Genomic DNA, 22,475 nt, shown 5'->3' with positions numbered 1-22,475 from the left:
TTAAGTCTCCTCTTGGCCTTCTTTTTTGCAAGCAAAACATTTCCAAATCCTTAAACTGTTCCACGTAGTACATATTTTGCAGCTCTTCTATGAATTTCCTAAAGTTTTTCAGTGTCTTTTTTTAAAGTGTGGTGCCCAGAACTGGACACAGTATTCCAGATGAGGCCTGACTAAGGAGGAGTAGAGGAGTATAATTACTTCACATGATCTAGACTATGCATCTGTTAAATACATCCTAGAACTGTGTTTGCCTTTTTGGCTGCTAGAACACATGGTTGACTCATGTGCTGTCTTTGACCTATTAGCATACCCAAGTCTCTTTCACACATGCTGTTGCTTAGTTCTATTCCTCCCATTCTTTAGATGTAATTTTCGTTTTTCTTGCTTAGATGTAGGATCTTGCATTTTTCCATGTTAAATACTATTCTATTAGTCACTGCCCATTGTTCAAGCTTATCTAGATCCTTCTGAATCCTTTCTCTGTTTTCTCTAGTGTTCACTATCCATCCTAGCTTTGCATGGTCTGCAAATTTAATCAGTTTACCTTCAGTTCCCTTTATTTAGACCATTTATAAAAATGTTGATCAACACTGGGGCCATGATAGAGCATTGTGGTATCCCACTTGAAATAATCTTCCAATTGGATGTGCAACCATTTATCACCACTCTAAGTACGGTCACTGAGCAAGCTATGAATCCACCTAATAGTAACCTTGTCAATTCCATACTTGGTCGTTTTTCAATAAGGATAGTATGACATACTTTATCAAATGCATTGCTGAAGTCAAGATATACTAATTTACTGCATTTCCCTGATCCACCCAGTCAGTGATTCCACCATAGAAGGAAATTAGATTAGTCTGGCATGATTTGTTTGCTACAAACCCATGCTGGCTCTGGTTAATTACTGTTTTCTTATCTAAGTACTTACAAGGGTTAATCTCTTTTATAAATTTAATCCTATCACCTGAAACATAATAGATCTTTGGACTATATTCATATAATGTGTCTTTTTGCTTTCTCTAACTCTCTAGGTCTCAGGTAGATGAAGGGATTTTGGGCTTGCGTTAGGTTTAGATAATACTGTAAAGTATTTTGTATAAGAAATAAAAATGATAAATAGAAAAATTTGAGCATCTTTAATTTAAATAGAAAATAAAAGAATGTACCGTATATACTCGAGTATAAGCAGAGATTTTCAGCCCAATTTTGGGGGCTGAAAGTCCCCCTCTCGGCTTATACTCTACTCGAGTCATACCCAGGGGTCAGCAGGGGCTGTCAAATAATACTCACCTGCTCCTGGCGTGGTCCCTGCAGGTCCCTGGTTCTCCCGGCGCCTCAGCTTCTTCCTGTACTGAGCGCTCACATGGTACCGCTCATTACAGTAATGAATATGCAGCTCCACCTCCCATAGGGGTGGAGCAGCATATTCATTACTGTAATGAGCGATACCATGTGACCGTTCAATACAGGAAGAAGCTGCGGCATCGGGGAACCAGGGACTGCACCGCGCCTGGAGCAGGTCAATATAATGGGGAGGGGGTGCGCTGCGCGATATTCACCTCTCCTCGTTCCAGCCACTGCTCAGTCTGCAGCGTCTTCTGCAGTGACGCTCAGGTCAGAGGGCGCGGTGACGTGCTTAGTGCGCCCCTTCTGCCTGAACGTCAGTGCAGAAGACGCTAAAGATGGAGCGGCAGCCGGAAAGAGGAAAGGTGAATATTTAAAGTGCCGTGGCCTGAGCGACGAGAGGTGAGTATGTGATTTTTTTTATTGCAGCAACAGCAAATGGGGCAAATGTCTGTATGGAGAATCTTATGGGGCCATAATTAACATTTGTGCAGCACTATATGGGGCAAGTGTCTGTATGGAGCATCTTATGGGGTCATAATTAACGTTTGTGCAGCACTATATGGGGCAAGTGTCTGTATGGAGAATCTTATGGGGCCATAATTAACGTTTGTGCAGCATTATATGGGGCATCTTATGGGGTCATAACGGTTGTGCAGCACTATATGGACCCCACTTCCACATCTGCATCCCAGCTTCTATCACTAACCACTTCTCTAGGCCTTTCACAGCTCTCAACCTCTGAAACACACAAAGACGGTAACACCCTGGACCTGGTTTTCGCCCGGCTCTGCTCAATCTCCTAACTTGATAACTCACCGCTTCCCCTCTCTGACCACAACATTCTCTTTCACACTCACAAATCCTCGCTCACCCCAGCACCCTCCTACCTACCATTCAGTCAGAAATCTACATGCCATTAACCCTCATACACTTTCAGACTCCCTACACTCATCATTGTCCCCAATCTCTTCTTTTTCCTGTCCTGATCTGGCTGTACATCACTTCAATGACACTCTTAGAAGCACCCTTGACTAAGTAGCTCCCCTCACCCTCAAAACCTCCAACCACAGAGTGAAACAGCCATGGCTCACATCGCAAACCCGATTTCTCCAGCGATGCTCTAGGTGTGCTGAACGCTTATGGAGGAAAACACACACACCAGAAGACTTCATACACTTCAAATTTATGTTAAGGAACTATAATTCTGCCCTTCACCTCGCCAAACAGACCTACTTCACCACCCTGATCTCCTCACTATCCAATAACCCCAAGAAACGTTTTGACAACTTTCACTCACTCCTCAGGCCAAAAGCACAAGCCCCCATCACAGACATTTGTGCTGGTGACCTTGCCTCCCACTTTATAGAGAAAATAGACAATATCCGTCAGGAAATCCGCTCCCAATCACCAAGTTCAGCGACTCCCATCCCTCCCTGCATTTCCCCTGGCTCACTCTCCACATTCGATCCCATCACAGAAGAAGAAGTCTCCAGGCTCCTCTCCTCTTCTCGTCCAACTACATGCACCACCGACCCCATTCCCTCACATCTCCTCCAGTCTCTCTCTCCAGTCGTCACAACTCACCTAACTACAATCTTTAATCTCTCCCTCTCCTCTGGCATGTTCCCCTCCTCCTTCAAACACTATCATTACTCCATTACTAAAGAAACCCACCCTCGACCCATCCTGCACAAACAACTACAGACCAGTCTCCAATCTCCCCTTCATCTCAAAACTCTTGGAGCGACTGATATACTCCCGCCTTACCCGTTACCTCTCCACTCACTCCCTCCTAGATCCTTCACAGTCCGGTTTCCGCCCCCTACATTCGACAGAAACGGCACTCTTCAAAGTGGCCAATGACCTTCTGACAGCAAAACGTAATGGTGACCACTCTCTGCTCATTCTTCTCGACCTTTCTGCAGCTTTTGACACTGTTGACCACCCTCTCCTACTCTGTAGGCTCCAGTCACTTGGCATTAAGGACACTGCTCTCTCCTGGTTCTCCTCCTATCTTTCTGACCGCTCCTTCAGTAATCAGTTTGCTGGCTCCACTTCATCTCCTCTTCCTCTCACTGTTGGGGTACCTCAGGGCTCAGTTCTTGGCCCCTTCTCTTCTCTCTCTACACGGCCCCAATTGGACAGACCATCAGCAGATTTGGCTTTCAGTACCATCTTTATGCCGATTGCACAACTATACACATCCTCCCCTGACCTTACCCCCGCTGTACTACAGAACGCCACTGACTGACTGTCTGCAGTCTCCAACATCATGTCCGCTCTCTATCTGAAACTCAACCTCTCCAAAACTGAACTTCTTCTGCTCCCGCCATCTACTAACCTCCCTAAATCTGACATTTCCCTCTCCATGGGTGGCACAATAACACCCCGGCAGCAGGCACGTTGTCTGTTTGTTATGTTTGAGTCCGATCTCTCGTTCACCTCCCATATACAATCTCTTGCCCGCTCGTGCCGCTTACACCTAAAGAACATCTCTAGAATCCGTGCTTTTCTCACCATGGAAACAACAAAAACCCTTACTGTCGCCCTGATTCACTCCCGCCTGGACTACTGTAATGCTCTACTAATTGGCCTTCCCCTTACTCGACTTTCCCCTCTCCAGTCTATCCTTAATGCAGCAGCCAGGGTCATCCATCTGGCTAGTCATTACTCAGATGCATCCGCTCTTCGTCAGTCGTTACACTGGCTGCCCATTCATTACAGGATACAATTCAATGTACTTGTTCTCACCCACAAAGCTCTCCACAGTGCAGCACCCCCATACATCTCCTCCCTCATTTCGGTCTATCGGCCTAGCCGACCGCTGCGCTCTGGAAATGACTTTCGACTAACCTCTGCACTAATTCGTACCTCCCACTCCTGACTACAAGACTTCTCCCGTGCTGCGCCAATCCTCTGGAATGCTCTACCCCAAGATATTAGGACCATCCACAATTTGCATAGTTTTAGGCGCTCGCTCAAAACACATTTGTTCAGAGCGGCCAATCACATTCAGTAATCAAAGTCATGTTATGTTTGTGTCGTTATATCGAAAATGTACGGTCAGAGTAAATACTCACCCCAAGAGGAAGCTGTCTCGAAACGCGCGTCAGGGTTTGGCAGAGATCGGCGTGCCATGTGTGGCTGCAAGCAGGGAACACCTCGTATTTAGGCAATACGTACACATTCAGTTATCATAGCCGTTTGCATTTGACACGGTAATATTCATGCAGGCAGCAGCTTTTGCGGCATAGAGGTCTTGTTTAGTCATTATATCTAGCCCACGAGATTCATGAATGTTTGCACGGTCTTTTGCTGCATGCAATGTAGTTGCGGTGTGAGTATTTACTCTGACCGTACATTTTCGATATAACTACTCCAGGATGGTATGTAATAGCTAATATAGCTGATGTCTTGCTATGCACCTTGGCTATAGGAGTGAGTCGGGATAAGTCTGTGCATTGGATTTAGTTGTGGTCTCATTATTTACTCCAACAGGGAAATTTATTTAATACATACATTCATGGGATTTGCATAACAATCTGTTGCTTATTCTTATGGGACAATTGAGTCAGCTTAATTTGCTATATTTTCTATTATTGGTGTTTACAATGAGATTGGATATATAAGACTATTCATGGGTCAGAATATTAATTGATTTCGGCTTTAAAACGTTTTTCTTTGCACGTGTTATGTATTGGTAGGTGATATCAGCAAGCTGGGCATGTATAGATTGTTAATTTATTAACGTTGAAATATCTCTACATAGGGCATCTTGATTTTGCTTATATGTCCCTTTAATAAATTTCAAGTGGATATCTTGTCAAACAGACTGCAGATTTAATTGAGATATTTTCTCAGCATGCTTTATCATCAAGCCTAACAAATTAAGAGGTGTTCACAATGTAATTTAATATGTACCTGCTATTACTTTAATCTTCATTACGCTTTCCTGCCATCATATATTTGTTTCTACGGTTTTGAGGCATTATTTTAATTCAATGTGTGTATTGTCTTGTATTAATAAAGTTATAACTTTTTATCAAAAAAACAACAACACTTTTGATTTAACGTGCAGTTTAATAATTGCCTGGTTGATCAGTATGTTTAGATATGTGCACACGTTGCAGATTAGGCTTAGGAATTTTGTGCGTTTCCGCAGCGTTTTTGCTGAGGTTTTCTTGCGGATTTGCTGCGTTTTTTACCCCTGCGGTTTTCTATAATGGAATGGGTACAAAAAACGCTGCAGATTCACAAAGAAGAAGTGACATGCTACTTCTTTTAAACCGCAGCGTTTCTGCAGCGGATTTTCCGCAAAGCGTGCACAGCATTTTTTTTTCTCATTGATTTACATTGTACTGTAAATCAATTGCGGATCTGCAGCGTTTCTGCAATGCAAAAAACGCTGCGGATCCGCAGAGAATCCGCAATGTGTGCACATACCCTTAAGCACATTTGTTGCGGTTCCTATGTGATCCTGGAAGTGAATATTAGTACAAAGGTATACAGCGATCTATGGTTTCTGAGTGTAGTTTTTTTCAGCTTGCACATGACTTTTTGCAGCTTTGCATTTTCTCCCATTGGTTGTTCTCTTCTGCACACTATTAGCGCCCGTGTCTCTTATTATTATTAGTGTCTGTCCAATCTTTGATAGCTTTCAAAAGAAAATTTCACCATGTCATTGTCAGAGAATCTGCATCTTTTGAGAGGTCTGGTAAAAAATGCCCTCTAAATCGATATTTTTCGGTCCCTCCTCTATGACGTCCATACTGCAGGGAGCTTGTATTTAAGGTAGATGTCATGATGCACAGTTCTAATGTGGACAGCACATAATTCTTTTTGTGCTCCTTTAGTTCTTGCATAGTTTTGTCTTTTTTATCAATGTCTCACACATTCAGAGTTTACAAAAATGTCAAAACAAAGTTTCATAGTCAGAAAATATTTGTGCAGCTGTTCTGTAGATCTGGCATGAGACAGAAGTCTGCTTCTTATCGTTTCCGCTGTGCTGTGTTTTGCTTATTATCTTTATCAACTCCAAGTTCAGAATGTGAAATCCGGGGTACATATATTATGGACCTTACAAAATTCATTGCGTTAAAAAGATTTTCTAAAACTTCAAAGAAAATGTGAAACGTCTTTGGACAAACTCTCCCACAGTCACACAGGACAAGCGATACGATAGGATCTACGGGGCTGGTCAAATACCATTTACTGGAAATATTCTTTATTGTGGGTTCAAAAGTGTAGTATAAAGGGTGCCCGTGTAATACAGAGTCCTCCAGAGCAATGGCTTCCTTATAGGCTTCCTGAGTGTGAAAGCTTGGTTGTACCCAGGTGGTTTTATAGCCAAGATCTGTATATGTATGTCCAGAAGTACAACAGGGATTGAGATACATTGCTGTTCTCCAGGACTTACAGTTTTCCTACATATTTCAAGATTTTGGTGTTATGTGGCAAGTTGGTTATAGCCATCTGGTACAGTCATTGCATATGATAGCATACATATTACATGTATTTAATTTCATTTAATATGTTAAACCATGTTTTAGTACAGACATCTAATTTGTAGCACCCTGTCATCTATTCCCATGAGTGACTTGTCATTCTATTAGTTGACTTGTGTTTTTAATCATATTCTCAACCCCACCGGTGATAAGAGTCGAAGAATAAAAAAAATACATACAGGTGCTTCTCACAAAATTAGAATATCATCAAAAAGTTAATTTATTTCAGCTTTTCAATACAAAAAAGTGAAATCATATACTATAGAGTCATTACAAACAGAGTGATCTATTTCAATTGGTTATTTCTGTTAATGTTGATGATTATGGCTTACAGCCAATGAAAATTCAAAAGTCATTATCTCAATTAGAATAATTAACAAAAAACACCTGCAAAGGCTTCCTAAGAGTTTCAAAAGGTCTCTTAGTCTGTTTCAGTAGACTCCACAATCATGGGGAAGACTACTGACTTGACAGATGTCCAGAAGGCAGTCGTTGACACTCCACAAGGAGGGTAAGCCACAAAACATAATTGCTAAAGAAGCTGGCTGTTCAGAGTGCTATATCCAAGCATCTTAATGGAACATTGATTGGAAGGAAAAAGTGTGGTAGAAAAAGGCGCACTAGCAACTGGGATAACCGCAGCCTTGAAAGGATTGTTAAGAGAAGGCCATTCAAAATTTTGGAGGAGATTCACAAGGAGTGGACTGCTGCTGGAGTCATTGCTTCAAGAGCCAACATGCACAGACATATCCAAGACATGGGGATTGGCAGCACGGTGGCGCAGTGGATAGCACAGCAGCCTTGCAGCACTGGAGTCCTGGGTTCAAACCACACTAAGGACAACATCTGCAAAGAGTTTGTATGTTTTCTCCGTGTTTGCGTGGGTTTCCTCCGGGTACTCCGGTTTCCTCCCACATTCCAAAGACATACTGATAGGGAATTTAGATTGTGAGCCCCAATGGGGACAGCGATGATAATGTGTGCAACCTGTAAAGCGCTGCGGAATATGTTAGCGCTATATAAAAAGAAAAAAAAAAAATAAATAAAATGAGCTACAAGTGTCGCATTCCTTGTGTCAAGTCACTCATGACCTATAGACAATGCCAGAATTGTCTTACCAGGCCAAGGAGTAAAAGAATTGAACTGTTGCTCAGTGGTCCAAGGTGCTGTTCTCAGATGAAAGTAAATTTTGCATTTCATTTGGAAATCAAGGTCCCAAAGTCTGGAGGAGGAGTGGAGAGGCACACAATCCAAGCTGCTTGAGATCTATTGTGAAGTTTCCACAATCAGTGATGGTTTAGGGAGCCATGACATCTGCTGGTGTAGGTCCACTATGTTTTTTGAATACCAAAGTCCGTACTACCGTCTACCAGGAAATTTTACAGCACTTCATGCTTCCCAGTGCAGACAAGCTTTCTGGAGATGGAAATTTAATTCTCCAGCAGGACTTGGCACCTGTCCACACTGCCAAAAGTACCAATATCTGGTTTAAAAACAACAGTATCACTGTGCTTGGTTGGCCAGCAAACTCGCCTGACCTGGACCCTATAGAAAATCTATGGAGTATTGTCAAGAGGAAGATGAGAGACACCAGATCCAAATGCAGATGAGCTGAAGGCTGCTATCAAAGCAACCTGGGCTTCCATAGCACCTCAGCAGTGCCACAGAATGATTACCTCCATGCCACGCGGCATTGATGCCGTAATTGATACAAAAGGAGCCCCGACCAAGTATTGAGTGCATTATTTTTTAACATACAATTCAATAGGTCAAAATTTCAGATTTTAAAATTATTTTTCAAGCTGGTGTTATAAAGTATTCTAATTTACAGAGATAATGAATTTTGGGGTTTCATTGCCGTAAGCCATAATCATCAACATTAACAGAAATAAACACTTGAAATAGATCACTCGGTTTGTAATGACTATATAATATACTAGATGGTGGCCCGATTCTAACGCATCATGTATTTTAGAATTTGTATGTATGTATACAGCAGCCACATAGTATATAGCACAGGCCACGTAGTATATAGGAGGACTACGTGGCCTGTGGTATATACCATGTGGCTGCTATATACATACATACATATTGTAGAATATCCGATACGTTAATACAGGCCACGCAGTAAACAACACAGCCCACACAGTATATAGCAGCCACGCAGTATATAACACAGCCCACGTAGTATGCAACACTGGCCACGTAATATATAGCACAGCCCACAAAGTATCTAACAGTGGCCACGTAGTATATAGCACGCAGTATATAACACAGCCACGTAGTATATAAAACTGCTCACATAGTACATAGCAGCCATGTGGTATATAACGACGCAGCCCACGCAGTATAGAACACAGCCCACATAGTATCTAACAATGGCCAGGTAGTATATACAGTTAGGTCCATATATATTTGGACAGAGACAACATTTTTCTAATTTTTGTTATAGACATTACCACAATGAATTTTAAGCAAAACAATTCAGATGCAGTTGAAGTTCAGACTTTCAGCTTTCGTTTGAGGGTATCCACATTAAAATTGGATGAAGGGTTTAGGAGTTTCAGCTCCTTAACATGTGCCACCCTGTTTTTAAAGGGACCAAAAGTAATTGGACAGATTAGATAATTTTAAATAAAATGTTCATTTCTAGTACTTGGTTGAAAACCCTTTGTTGGCAATGACTACCTGAAGTCTTGAACTCATGGACATCACCAGACACAGTGTTTCCTCCTTTTTGATGCTCTGCCAGGCCTCCACTGCGGTGGTTTTCAGTTGCTGTTTGTTTGTGGGCCTTTCTGTCTAAAGTTTAGTCTTTAACAAGTGAAATGCTGCTCAATTGGGTTGAGATCAGATGACTGACTTGGCCATTCAAGAATATTCCACTTCTTTGCTTTAATAAACTCCTGGGTTGCTTTGGTTTTATGTTTTGGGTCATTGTCCATCTGAAGTATGAAATGGCGACCAATCAGTTTTGCTGCATTTGGCTGGATCTGAGCACACAGTATGGCTCTGAATACCTCAGAATTCATTTGGCTGCTTCTGTCCTGTGTCACATCATCAATAAACACTAGTGACCCAGTGCCACTGGCAGCCATGCATGCCCAAGCCATCACACTGCCTCTGCCATGTTTTACAGATGATGTGGTATGCTTTGGATCATGAGCTTTACCACGCCTTCGCCATACTTTTCTCTTTCCGTCATTCTGGTAGAGGTTGTTCTTGGTTTCATCTGTCCAAAGAATGTTCTTCCAGAACTGTGCTGGCTTTTTTAGATGTTTTTTAGCAAAGTCCAGTCTAGCCTTTTTATTCTTGATGCTTATGAGTGGCTTGCACCGTGCAGTGAACCCTCTGTATTTACTTTTCTGCAGTCTTGTCTTTATGGTAGATTTGGATATTGATACGCCGACCTCCTAGAGTGTTGTTCACTTGGTTGGCTGTTGTGAAGGGGTTTCTCTTCACCATGGAGATTATTCTGCGATCATCCACCTCTGTTGTATTCCGTGGGCGCCCAGGTCTTTTTGCATTGATGAGTTCACCAGTGCTTTCTTTCTTTCTTAGGATGTACCAAACTGTAGATTTTGTCACTCCTAATATTGTAGCAATTTCTCGGATGGGTTTTTTCTGTTTTCGCAGCTTAAGGATGGCTTGTTTCACCTGCATGGATAGCTCCTTTAACCGCATGTTTACTTCACAGCAAAACTTTCCAAATGCAAGCACCACACCTCAAATCAACTCCAGGCCTTTTATCTGCTTAATTGAGAATGACATAACGAAGGGATTGCCCACACCTGTCCATGAAATAGCCCTGGAGTCAATTGTCCAATTACTTTTGGTCCCTTTAAAAACAGGGTGGCACATGTTAAGGAGCTGAAACTCCTAAACCCTTCATCCAATTTTAATGTGGATACCCTCAAATGAAAGCTGAAAGTCTGAACTTCAACTGCATCTGAATTGTTTTGTTTAAAATTCATTGTGGTAATGTCTGTAACCAAAATGAGAAAAATGTTGTCTCTGTCCAAATATATATGGACCTAACTGTAGCAGCCACGCGGTATCTAACACAGCCCACGTAGTATTTAGCAGTGTGGGCAAAATATCCCTGTTAAAAAAAATAATTAAAATAAAAAAATAGTTATATACTCACCCGCCGGCGGGATCCAGCAAACCTCTGGCGATGCGCGCGCGGCTGCCGCCATCTTGCGTTCCCAAGATGCATTGCAAAATTACCCAGATCACTTAGCGGTTCTCGCGAGATGGCTAAGTCTTCTGTGTAATTTCGCAATGCATCTCTGGGACCGGAAGCTGGCGGCAGATGCGAGCGCATCGTCGGACTACGGAAGGTGAGAATAGCAGGTTTTTTGTTTTTTTATTATTATTTTTAACATTAGATCTTTTTACTATTGATGCCGCATAGGCAGCATCAATAGTAAAAAGTTGGGGACACACAGGGTTAATAGCAGCGGTTACAGAGTGCGTTACCCGCAGCATAACGCGGTCCATTACCGCCGGCATTAACCCTGTGTGAGCGGTGACTGGAGGGGAGTATGTGGGCGCCGGGCACTGACTGCAGGGAGTATGGAACAGCCATTTTCTTCCGGACTGTGCCCGTCACTGATTAGTCATGGCTGTTTTGCTGCGACCAATCAGCGACTTGGATTTCCAATGAATATCCATGACAGAAAGACAGACAAACGGAAGTGATCCTTAGACAATTATATAGTAGATGAGATTCACTTTTTGTATTGAAGAACTGAAATAATGTAACTTTTTGGTGATATTCTAATTTTGTGAGAAGCACCTGTAAGTAAGGAGCAAGTTACTAATGCTCCAGTCACAGGGTGGACATTGTGCCACACGTTCTTAGCCTCCATACACATTGGACTAGCGCCGAATTCACTGAGATTGTCAGGTTTGGTATACAGTCTTGTGTATGGTATGTGGAACCTGACAAATAATATTGGGGGAGATGAGGCTCTAGCAGGTTAGCTATTTATAGTGGATGGCTGGGCATTAAAATTGTTTGGGGTCTCTGCAGATATATCATCTATCATGTGGATAAGTGATAAATGTTCTTTAAGGGACAGCCTCTTTACACCTGAATTCCCATTGCTTGCACCCACCTCTAACCACTGCTTCTCTGCAGATTAAAAAACAGAAAAGTCCAAATTGATATCATAAACTAGCAAGTATGGGGTGTACAAATTTGATGAAAGAGCAAAGAGTCTGTTTAGGAAAATCCAGGTGACAGGTGATGAAAAAGCTATTGTAATTATTGGCCTGGTCAGTATAAGAGGATACCTGCCGAGAGATGAAGGCAGGACCAGATGTGGATGCAGATAAAGAACAAAGCCTTTGATCCCAGCTTTTATCTTTCACACAGAACACCTAACAATTACCACAGGAAGCTCACAAGTGAAACATCAAGGTAAAAAGGCTAAAGCTGGAAGGGCTACAATGGCAAGGATGTGTCAGATAAGATGCTATTTGGTGTAAAATGATAAGAAAAACAAGAACAATTGTGACGCCAAACAGTCTTGGACATACTGTGAGCCCCCACCTGCAGCATTTATGTAGTATATACAAGTAAAAGTACATGCTCCAAGTACTCGCAGCACATAAAACAAGTGTGTGTGTATATAAATACTAGCTATTGAACCCGTTCTATGCCCGGGTGGCGAGCATTTATATTGGTATATGGTCTCCATCCTGGTATGTGTTGCTTCCATCCTGCGCCCTAATCTTGTCATGTGCTGCTACCATCTTGCGCCCCCATCCTGTCACGTGCTGCTCCCATCCTGCGCCACCGTTCTGTAATTTGCTGCTCCCATCCATATGCCCCATACGCTGCTCCATAAAGGTTGATGGCCCCCATAAGATGCTTCATAGTATATGCCTCATATGCTGCTCCATAAAGGTTGATGGCCTCCATAAGATGCTCCATTGTATTGTAAACCCCGTATACTGCTCCATAAATGTTGATGGCCCCCATAAAATGCTCCATTGTATTGTATGCCCCATATACTGCTCCATAAATGTTGATGGCCTCCATAAAGATGCTCCATTGTATTGTATGCCCCGTATACAGCTCCATAAATGTTGATGGCCCCCATAAGATGCTCCATTGTACTGTATGCCCCGTATACTGCTCCATAAATGTTGATGGCCCCCATAAGATGCTCCATTGTATTGTATGCCCCGTATACTGCTCCATAAATGTTGATGGCCCCCATAAGATGCTCTATTGTATTGTATTCCCCCGTATACTGCTCCATAAATGTTGATGGTCCCATAAGATGCTCCATAGTATTATATGCCCCGTATGCTGCTGCGATATATAAAAAAAAAAACATACTCACCTATCGTCGCTGGGCGCCGAGTGCTGGGGGGCCTGAGCAGGCGGGGACACCGGCGCGCTGTGGGGGTCAGGTGCCGAAGTCGCCACTAGCTCAAGCCCCCGACACTTGCTATAGTCACCTGGCCCTGATCCAGCGCTGCGTGCCACTTCTTCCGGGTCCTCTGGCTGTAAACTGTTCAATCAGAGGGCGGCGCGCCCTCTGAACTGTGAACGTCACAGGCAGAGGACCCGGAGGACAGAGCAGCGGGCAGCGCTGGAACGGGACAGGTGAATATAGCTTATACTCACCCTCCTGGCACGTCCCTGCTTCTCCGTTGGAGATCGCGGTGTGCGTTCAGTGCTTACGCATACCGCGATCTCTTGGGAGCGTCACTCTGTGGGGTCCACACTGCGCCGGCGCTTGCGCAGTCTATAAAGGCTTCGGACAGAGTGACGCTCCCAGCGTTATATTATAGATATATTTCACACATAAAATATACTCACACAAACCTCACAAATTTCGGGATAATTGATGTTTGGGTAAAATTTCAGGATGATCTTAAAATGCAATCAGACCTTTTAAAATTAATTTCAAGGGGTATTCCCATCTCAGAGATCATATACCAATATGTAGTAGGTGTAATAATAATATTAGCAAATACCTCCAATTAGAAATGTAGTATAGTATTTCTGATTCGCAATGTCTCTTTCCTCATGTGCAGGCATTGCAGGACCTTAGGCATCCATGGTTACGATTAGGGTTGAGCGAAACGGATCGGTCATTTTCATAAGTCGCCGACTTTTGGCAAAGTCGGGTTTCATGAAACCCGACCTGATCCCTGTGTGGGGTCTGCCACGCGGTACGCGACTTTCGCACCAAAGTCGCGTTTCAATGACGCGAAAAGCGCCATTTCTCAGCCAATGAAGGTGGACGCAGAGTGTGGGCAGCGTGATGACATAGGTCTCAGTCCCCACCATCTTAGAGAAGGGCATTACAGTGATTGGCTTGCTTTCTGCGGCGTCACAGGGGCTATAAAGGGGCGTTCCCGCCGATCGCCATCTTACTGCTGCTGATCTGAGCATAGGAAGAGGTTGCTGCCGCTTCGTCAGAAGCAGGGATAGCGTTAGGCAGGGTACATTAACCCTCAAACCGCTTGTGCTGTAGCGATTTCCACTGTCCAACACCACCTTTTGTTTGCAGGGACAGTGGAGGCTACATTTTATTTCCTCAGCGCTGTAACTCATTGGGCTGCCCTAGAAGGCTCCCTGATAGCTGCATTGCTGTTTGTACGCCGCTGTGCAAACCAACTGCTTTTTTCAAAGCACAAATCCTGTTGCTCCTTCCTTTCTGCACAGCTATCTTGTTTGTTTGTCCACACTTTTGACTTCTTTGTGCAGCAGTCCACTCCTTGTTATTGCTGCCTGCCATACTTTGCTGAGATTAATGCAGGGAGCTAGTAATTGTAGGACAGACCCTTTTTTTTTTCTTCGTTATATCTCTTCAAGCCACTTTCTGCCACAGAAAATATACTCTAATACAGTGGCCCAGATTTACTCACTAGTCTCCCTGAATAAAAAAAGAAAAGGGTGCAGATTAAAATTGGCAAATCTGCATCAGTGGCAGTCCTGTGTGTGGCATCTGTGTCTCATTTTCTGGCACAGAAAACATACAGTCTAACAGTGGGCCTGATTTCTTGCCAATTCTCCCATAAATAAAAAAAAAATAGTGGGAGATTAAGATTGGCAATTCTGCCTCAGTGCCAGTCGTGTGTGTGGAATCTGTCTTTCATTTTGTGCCACATTAAACCTAGTGTGTAACACTGGACATGATTTCTTGCCAATTCTCCCATAAATAAAAAAAAATTGTCGGAGATTAAGATTGGCATTTCTGCCTCAGTGCCAGTCCTGTGTGTGGCATCTGTCTTTCATTTTATGCCACAGAACATATACTGTATAAGAGTGGGCCACATTTCTTCAATATTCTCCCAGAAAAAATAAAAAGGGGGAGATTTTTATTGGTAGTGTCTGCATCTGCGTCAGTCCTGTTAGTGGCATATCTGTCTGCCACTGAAGCTGTGTACTGTTATACATTGGGCCTGATTTTACCTGCAGTCTCACCCACCTATAAAGGGATATATAAATCCAACAGAAGTTTGAGTTCACCTTGTAACTGGTTTTACAGTAACAAATACCGTTAGTTTGGTTACGTTTTTCAAACAATGAGGAAGTCTGGTGGAAGAGGTCGTGGCCGTGGGCGGTCATTGCCAGCTGGTAATGATGGTAGTGGTGGTGGAGCATCAGGTAGTCGTGGGAAAAGCAATATAGCACCTAAGTCTCGAGTTGTTGAGCCAGCGTCATCATCTGGCTACACAAGGCCTCGAACGCTCCCTTTTCTGGGAGTAGGAAAACCGCTTTTAAAGCCGGAGCAGCAAGAACAAGTTTTGGCTTTCCTTGCTGACTCAGCCTCTAGCTCTTTCGCTTCCTCTTCTGAAACTGCTAAATGTAAAAGCAGCGCGTCGTTAGTGGATGTTCACAGTCAGGGACAAGTCGCTTCCTTGTCTTCTTCACCAAGAACAACAGAGAAGGATGCGTCAGGCGACACAACAGGTTACTCCATGGAACTCTTTACACATACCGTTCCTGGGTTAGAAAGTGAAATAGTTAACATGCCCATTACAAGTTGAATCGGACATGGAGTGCACAGGTGCACAGCCACAGCCAGATTACTATGCTGTTCCTTTGACTCAGACCAGAACATTGCCCTCGCAGTGTACTGATCCAGAATCAGACCCTGATGAGACTATGGTGCCCCGTCACGAACGCTGTACCACCGGCTTACACGGTGACACAGACGAAGTTGCACACGAAATAGAAGAGGAGGTCATAGATGATCCAGTTGTTGACCCCAATTGGCAGACATTGGGGGAAGAGGGTGCAGGCGGCAGTAGCTCTGAAGCGGAGGAGGAGCCGCAGCAGGCATCAACATTGCAACAGGTTCCATCTGCCAGGCCCGTAGATGGCCCAAAACGCATTGCAAAACCAAAACCAGTTGTAGGACAGCGTGGCCATCCGGTTAAAGAAGCTCAGTCTGCAATGCCTGAAAAGGTATCCGATAGCAGAAAGAGTGCAGTCTGGCATTTTTTTAAACAACATCCAAATGATCAGGGCAAAGTCATCTGTCAAAAATGATCAACTACCTTAAGCAGAGGTCATAATCTTAAAAGTCTAAATTCAAGTTGCATGCGTAGACATTTAACCACCATGCATTTGCAAGCATGGAATAACTACCAAACGTCTCTTAAGGTTGTAGCACCCTCGGGCAATGAAGCTAGTCAGCAACGCTACATCCCTTCCCTCACTGTAAGCCCACCATTTCCCGCACCACCTGCAGTAAATGTGCAGGTTTCGTCGCCAGGCCAAAGCAGTCAGGGAATCACCAGGTTCGTGGTAGGAAACACTGCACGTAGGGCACCAGCAAGAATACCATCTCCAACCCTCTCTCAGTCTGCCATGTCCACCGGCACCCCCGCTAGTTCCACAATCTGCAGCTCTCCAGTCCAGGTCACCCTACATGAGACTCATTTGGAAAAGGAAGTACTCATCCTCGCATCCGCGTACACAGGGTTTGAACGCCCACGTTGCTAGACTAATCTCGTTAGAGATGATGCCCTACCGGTTAGTTGAAAGCGAAGCTTTCAAAGCCCTGATGCACTACGCTGTACCACGCTACGAGCTACACAGCCGACACTTCTTTTCGAGAAAAGCCATCCCAGCCCTCCACCAGCATGTAAAAGACCGCATCGTCCATGCACTCAGGCAATCTGTGAGTACAAAGGTGCACCTGACAACAGATGCATGGACCAGTAGGCATGGCCAGGGACGTTACGTGTCCATCACGGCACATTGGGTTAATGTGGTGCATGCAGGGTCAACAGGGGACAGCAATATTGGGACAATTCTGCCTAGCCCACGGTCTAGGAAACAGTTGGCTGTAGGCGTTCGACCCCCCTCCTCCTCCTCCTCCTGCAGAAGCAAGAGCTCGTCCACAGACCGCAGTCGCACGAGCACTCCATCCGCAGCTGCCACTGTTGCACACGACGTGTCCCATTATGGGACAGCTAGTGGCAAGCGTCAGCAGGCTGTATTGGCAATGAAGTGTTTGGGCGACAACAGACACACCGCAGAAGTTCTGTCCGAGTTCTTGCAGCAAGAAACTCAGTCATGGCTGGGCACTGAACATCTTGAGGCAGGCAAGGTAGTGAGTGATAACGGAAGGAATTTTATGGCTGCCATAGCCCTTTCACAACTGAAACACATTCCTTGCCTGGCTCACACCTTAAACCTGGTGGTGCAGTGCTTCCTGAAAAGTTATCCGGGGTTACCTGACCTGATCCTCAAAGTGCACAGACTTTGCTCGCATATCCGCCGTTCGCCCGTTCACTCCAGCCGTATGCAGAACCATCAGCGGTTTTTGAACCTTCCCCAGCATCGCCTAATCATCGACGTTGCAACAAGGTGGAACTCCACACTGCACATGCTTCAGAGACTGTGCGAACAGAGGTGTGCTGTTATGTATTTGTGGGAGGATACACATACACGGGCAGGCAGTTGGATGGCAGACATGGAGTAGTCAGGTGTGCAGTGGTCGAAGGTACAAGACCTGTGTCAAGTCCTTCAGTGTTTTGAGGAATGCACACGGCTGGTCAGTGCAGACAACGCCATAATAAGCATGAGCATCGCCTTAATGCGTCTGCTGATGCAAAGTTTGACGCACATAAAGGAGCAGGCGTCTGCAGTCGAGGAAGAGGGAAGCCTTGATGACAGTCAGCCATTGTCTGGTCAGGGCAGTCTACAGGACGAGGTAGCGGGCGAAGAGGAGGAGGACGAGGAGGATGATGGGGATGAGTATTTTTTGAATGAGGAAGCTTCTCCGGGGCCAATAGAAACTGGTGGCGTTGCAAGGCTGGGTTCAGGTTTTTTGAAGGAGACAAGTGACATAGATTTGCCTGAAACTACCCCTCAACCCAGCACAAGTGCAGATTTTACAACTGGAACTTTCGCCCACATGGCGGATTATGCCTTACGTATCCTTAAAAGGGACCCACGCATTATTAAAATGATGACCGATGACGATTACTGGTTGGCCTGCCTCCTTGATCCTCGCTATAAAGGCAAATTGCAAAATATCATGCCACATGAGAACCTCGAACAAATATTAGCAACCAAACAAGCAACTCTTGTAGACCGTTTGATTCAGGCATTCCCAGTACACAGCGCTGGTGATGGTTCTCACACGAGCTGCAGGGGGCAACAGGGCAGAGGTGTTAGAGGTGCACAAATCAGAAGTGGCGTTGGACAGAGGGGTTTTCTGACCAGGTTGTGGAGTGATTTCGCAATGACCGCAGACAGGACAGGTACTGCAGCATCAATTCAAAGTGACAGGAGACAACATTTGTCCAGTAATGGTTACTAACTATTTTTCATCCCTTATCGATGTTCTCCCTCAACCGTCATTCCCATTTGATTACTGGGCATCCAAAATAGACACCTGGCCTGAATTGGCAGAATATGTATTGCAGGAGCTTGCTTGCCCAGCAGCTAGTGTGCTATCAGAAAGAGTATTCAGTGCTGCTGGTTCAATATTGACCGAAAAAAGGACTCGTCTGGCTACCCAAAATGTTGATTATCTAACCTTCATTAAAATGAACCACTCATGGATTTTGAATTATTTTGCCCCACCTTTCCCGGCTGACACCTAGCTTTCCTATAAAAAGGTCTTGCTTGTGGACTGGTCTTACTGACTGTTCCAATCTCTTAATTTGCAGCAGCTGTTTGTCTAGCATACGACATGCTAACTCCCCCCACAGGGCCGTGGTCTCGCCACTTGGCGCAAGCACCCGTGAGAGTGCCGTTTGTCTGAAGAGGTGGGTGTGCCCACCTTTGACGATGGCACTGCCACTGGGTCCCTCATAGTACAATAAAGTGTCTCTGGCGGTGGTGGCGCGCACCCAACGTCAGACACACTGCTGTAACATGAGGAGCCCTGGGCCTGTACTGCCGGCCGCAAGAGAGTTTCCCCCCCCCCAGCTCAAACAGTGCTCTACCACTTGCAAAATTATCTCTCACAGCTCCACCAATGTTTAGTCTAGTCCTTCAATGCCTGGCACTGACAATACCAATTTGTTGACATGTATGATGCTAGTTAAAATAGTCAGGGTCAGTGTCCTATATTGACACCAGTAAATACTTAGCGCCAAATTACTATGTCTGAAACTCAGCAGAGGAGCCCACCCCTGTACCTAAGTATGCCACCCTTTTTTTGTTTGGTTTTGTTGTTTTGCGAGACATTAACATCTATTTTTTTTGGGAGTACTAACTGTGTCAGACACTCCTTCCAATCGTCCTCCGCTGACCACACCAATGCTGCCTGTGTACCCCTGCAAGATAATTCAAACTGCTTTGAGACTATTTTTTAAAATTTTAGGCCTACTAAGTGTGTCTGCGGTCCCTCCTTCCAATTGTCCTCCACTGAGCACACCAATGCAGACCGTGTACCCATGTAACCTTTTTTAAACCTGCATCGAGCCAACTTTGTGGTGTAAGGCCTACTAGTAGTGTCTGGGTGCGCCACTCAATACAGCTGTCCTCTTTAAAAAAAAAAAAAAAAACCTGCAATTATCAGGTTTTCAGCCTATCGGAATTTAACAACTGCAGTGGGGCAACTAGTTTGGTTGGGGCCTACTAACAGTGTCTGCCGCTCCAAGGTGTTCTCCTGGTTGCCTCTCCCTAGCTTCTATCTTGAAGCTCTTGTTAAGTAGTTGTTGAAATAACACTGCATTAGGCCTTCAAGTTGGGTCTGGGTTCTACAAACGGTGTCTGCCGCTCCTTGCTGTTCTCCAGGTTGCCACATAATCGAAGCTGCATAGAGCCTATTTTGTTATTTTAGGCCTACTAAGTGTGTCTGCGGTCCCTCCTTCCAATGGTCCTCGACTGACCACACCAATGCTGCCTGTGTACCCCTGTAACCTATTTAAAAGTGCATAGAGCCTACTTTTTTTATTTTAGGCCTACTAAGTCTTTCTGCGGTCCCTCCTTCCAATTGTCCTCCACTGAGCACACCAATGCAGACCGTGTACCCATGTAACCTTTTTTAAACCTGCGTCGAGCCAACTTTGTGGTGTAAGGCCTACTAGCAGTGTCTGGCTGCGCCACTCAATACAGCTGTCCTTTTTAAAAAAAATGACCTGCAATTATCAGGTTTTCAGCCTATCGGAATTTTACAACTGCAGTGGGGCTACTAGTTTGGTTGGGGCCTACTAACAGTGTCTGCCGCTCCAAGGTGTTCTCCTGGTTGCCTTTCCTGAGCTTCTATCTTCAGGCTCATGTTAAATAGTTGTTAAATGGAACAACTGCATTTGGCCTACTAGTTGGGTTGGGGCCTACTAACGGTGTCTGCCGCTCCGTGCTGTTCTCCTGGTTTCCTGTCCTGAACTTCCATTTTCAGGCTCTCATTAATTAGTTATTAGTTATTACACAGAATTTGGCCTACTAGTGTGGTTGGGGCCTACTAACGGTGTATGCCGCTCCGTGCTGTTCTCCTGTTTTCCTGTCCTGAACTTCCATTTTCAGGCTCTCATTAATTAGTTATTAGTTATTACACAGAATTTGGCCTACTAGTGTGGTTGGGGCCTACTAACGGTGTATGCCGCTCCGTGCTGTTCTCCTGGTTTAATGTCCTGAACTTCCATTTTCAGGCTCTCGTTAAGTAGTTGTTGAAACAACACTGCATTAGGCCTACAAGTTGGGTCTTGGTTGTAGAGACGGTGTCTGCCGCTCCAAGGTGTTCTTCAGGTTGCCTTTCCCTAGCTTCTATCTTCAGGCTCTCGTGAAATTGTTTTTAATATAACACTGCATTTGGCCTACTTGTTTTGTTGGCCCTACTAACGGTGTCTGCCGCTCCTTGATGTTCTCCTACACTGAACAAACCAGTGCCGCCTGTTTACTTCTGTTACCAATTTTGAACTGCATTTAGCCTACTTACTGATTTGGGCCTACTCACTTTGTCAGCCTCTCATTACAGTTGTACTCCACTGAACAAAGCAATGCCCCCTGGTTAGTCCTGTTACCAACTTTGAACTGCATTTAGCCCACTTTATTCTTTGGGCCTATATCTGTGTTTCCTCCTCATCCTGCCCATTGCCCAGCCAGTTATAGATGAGTCTGCTGGTACATTGACCCATAACGCTACATTCCCCATGCACGCTACACAGCAAGAATGTGACCCTGCTGAAAGGCAGGTTCCCCTTCCCGCATATCATACCACTTTACACGGGGACAAAGAGGAAGGTGCAGATGAAAGTGCAGGTTCCTTCATCAGGTGGTGGTGGGGGGGGGGGGGGTAACTCGTTGGCGACGTCACTGGCACAGGGCCCCTCATAGTATGCAAAAGTGTCGCTGCCGGTGGGGAGGCGCCCCCGCCGTGCAAACACACCGCCGTACTTTGAGGGGCCCTGTGCCAGTGCCAATGCCGACGAGTGGGCCCCCCTGCTTGCTCAGGATCACAGCACTTGCAAAGTTTAAATACTTACCTCTCCCTGCTCCACTGCCGTGACGTGGTCCAGATTTCCTGGGCCCACTTAATACTTGAACCAGCCCTACCCCCCACAACTTTAGCCAAATGACCCCCCAATTTCCAATGCCTTACTATTATTATAAGGTAAATTAAGATTAACAAGCTTCAGTAACAAGAATGGATGTTTTTGTCATTAAAATGGGCACTGTACGTGTTTTCCTGGCCTCCACTCACTGCCGACTATGCTTCCCCATTGACTTGCATTGGGTTTCGTGTTTCAGTCGATCCCCGACTTTTCGCGATAATCGGCCGATTTCACTCGACTCGACTTTTGAGATAGTCGGGTTTCGCGAAACCCGACTCGACCCTAAAAAACTAAAAGTCGCTCAACCCTGTTAACGACCACTGGTATAATGACAGTTAGCTGTTAAGTGGTCGTAATTATGGATACTTAAGGTCCTGCAATGCCTGCACATGAGGAAAAAGACATAGCGAATGAGAAAAACTATACTACATTTCTAATTGGAGGTATTTGCTAACAACATCTTGTGATAGGTTCTTGGAGATGCGAATATTCCTTTGATGTGACCTTCTCTTAACTTAAGAATATTTATGTCCAACTGTTCAGTGTTTCAGTATTTTTTGCACAACTTGCTGTTCTCTAATAAGGAGCTTAATTGCAAAATTCACAACAAGCATTTCATCCATGAAT

At 44.7% G+C, this 22,475-nt stretch overlaps 1 protein-coding gene across 2 annotated transcripts in view; it reads right to left on the bottom strand.

The window, feature by feature from the left end:
* AFG2A (AFG2 AAA ATPase homolog A) overlaps positions 1–22,475 on the bottom strand; it is a 725,380-nt gene that overhangs the window by 605,020 nt on the left and 97,885 nt on the right. The gene's annotated exons all lie outside the window — the stretch shown is intronic.

Source organism: Ranitomeya imitator, chromosome 1 (genome assembly GCF_032444005.1).
Source record: "Ranitomeya imitator isolate aRanImi1 chromosome 1, aRanImi1.pri, whole genome shotgun sequence".
Classification (NCBI taxonomy): domain Eukaryota; kingdom Metazoa; phylum Chordata; class Amphibia; order Anura; family Dendrobatidae; genus Ranitomeya; species Ranitomeya imitator.
Note: the sequence above shows the minus strand (reverse complement) of the source record. Positions and strands in the feature narration are given on the sequence as shown.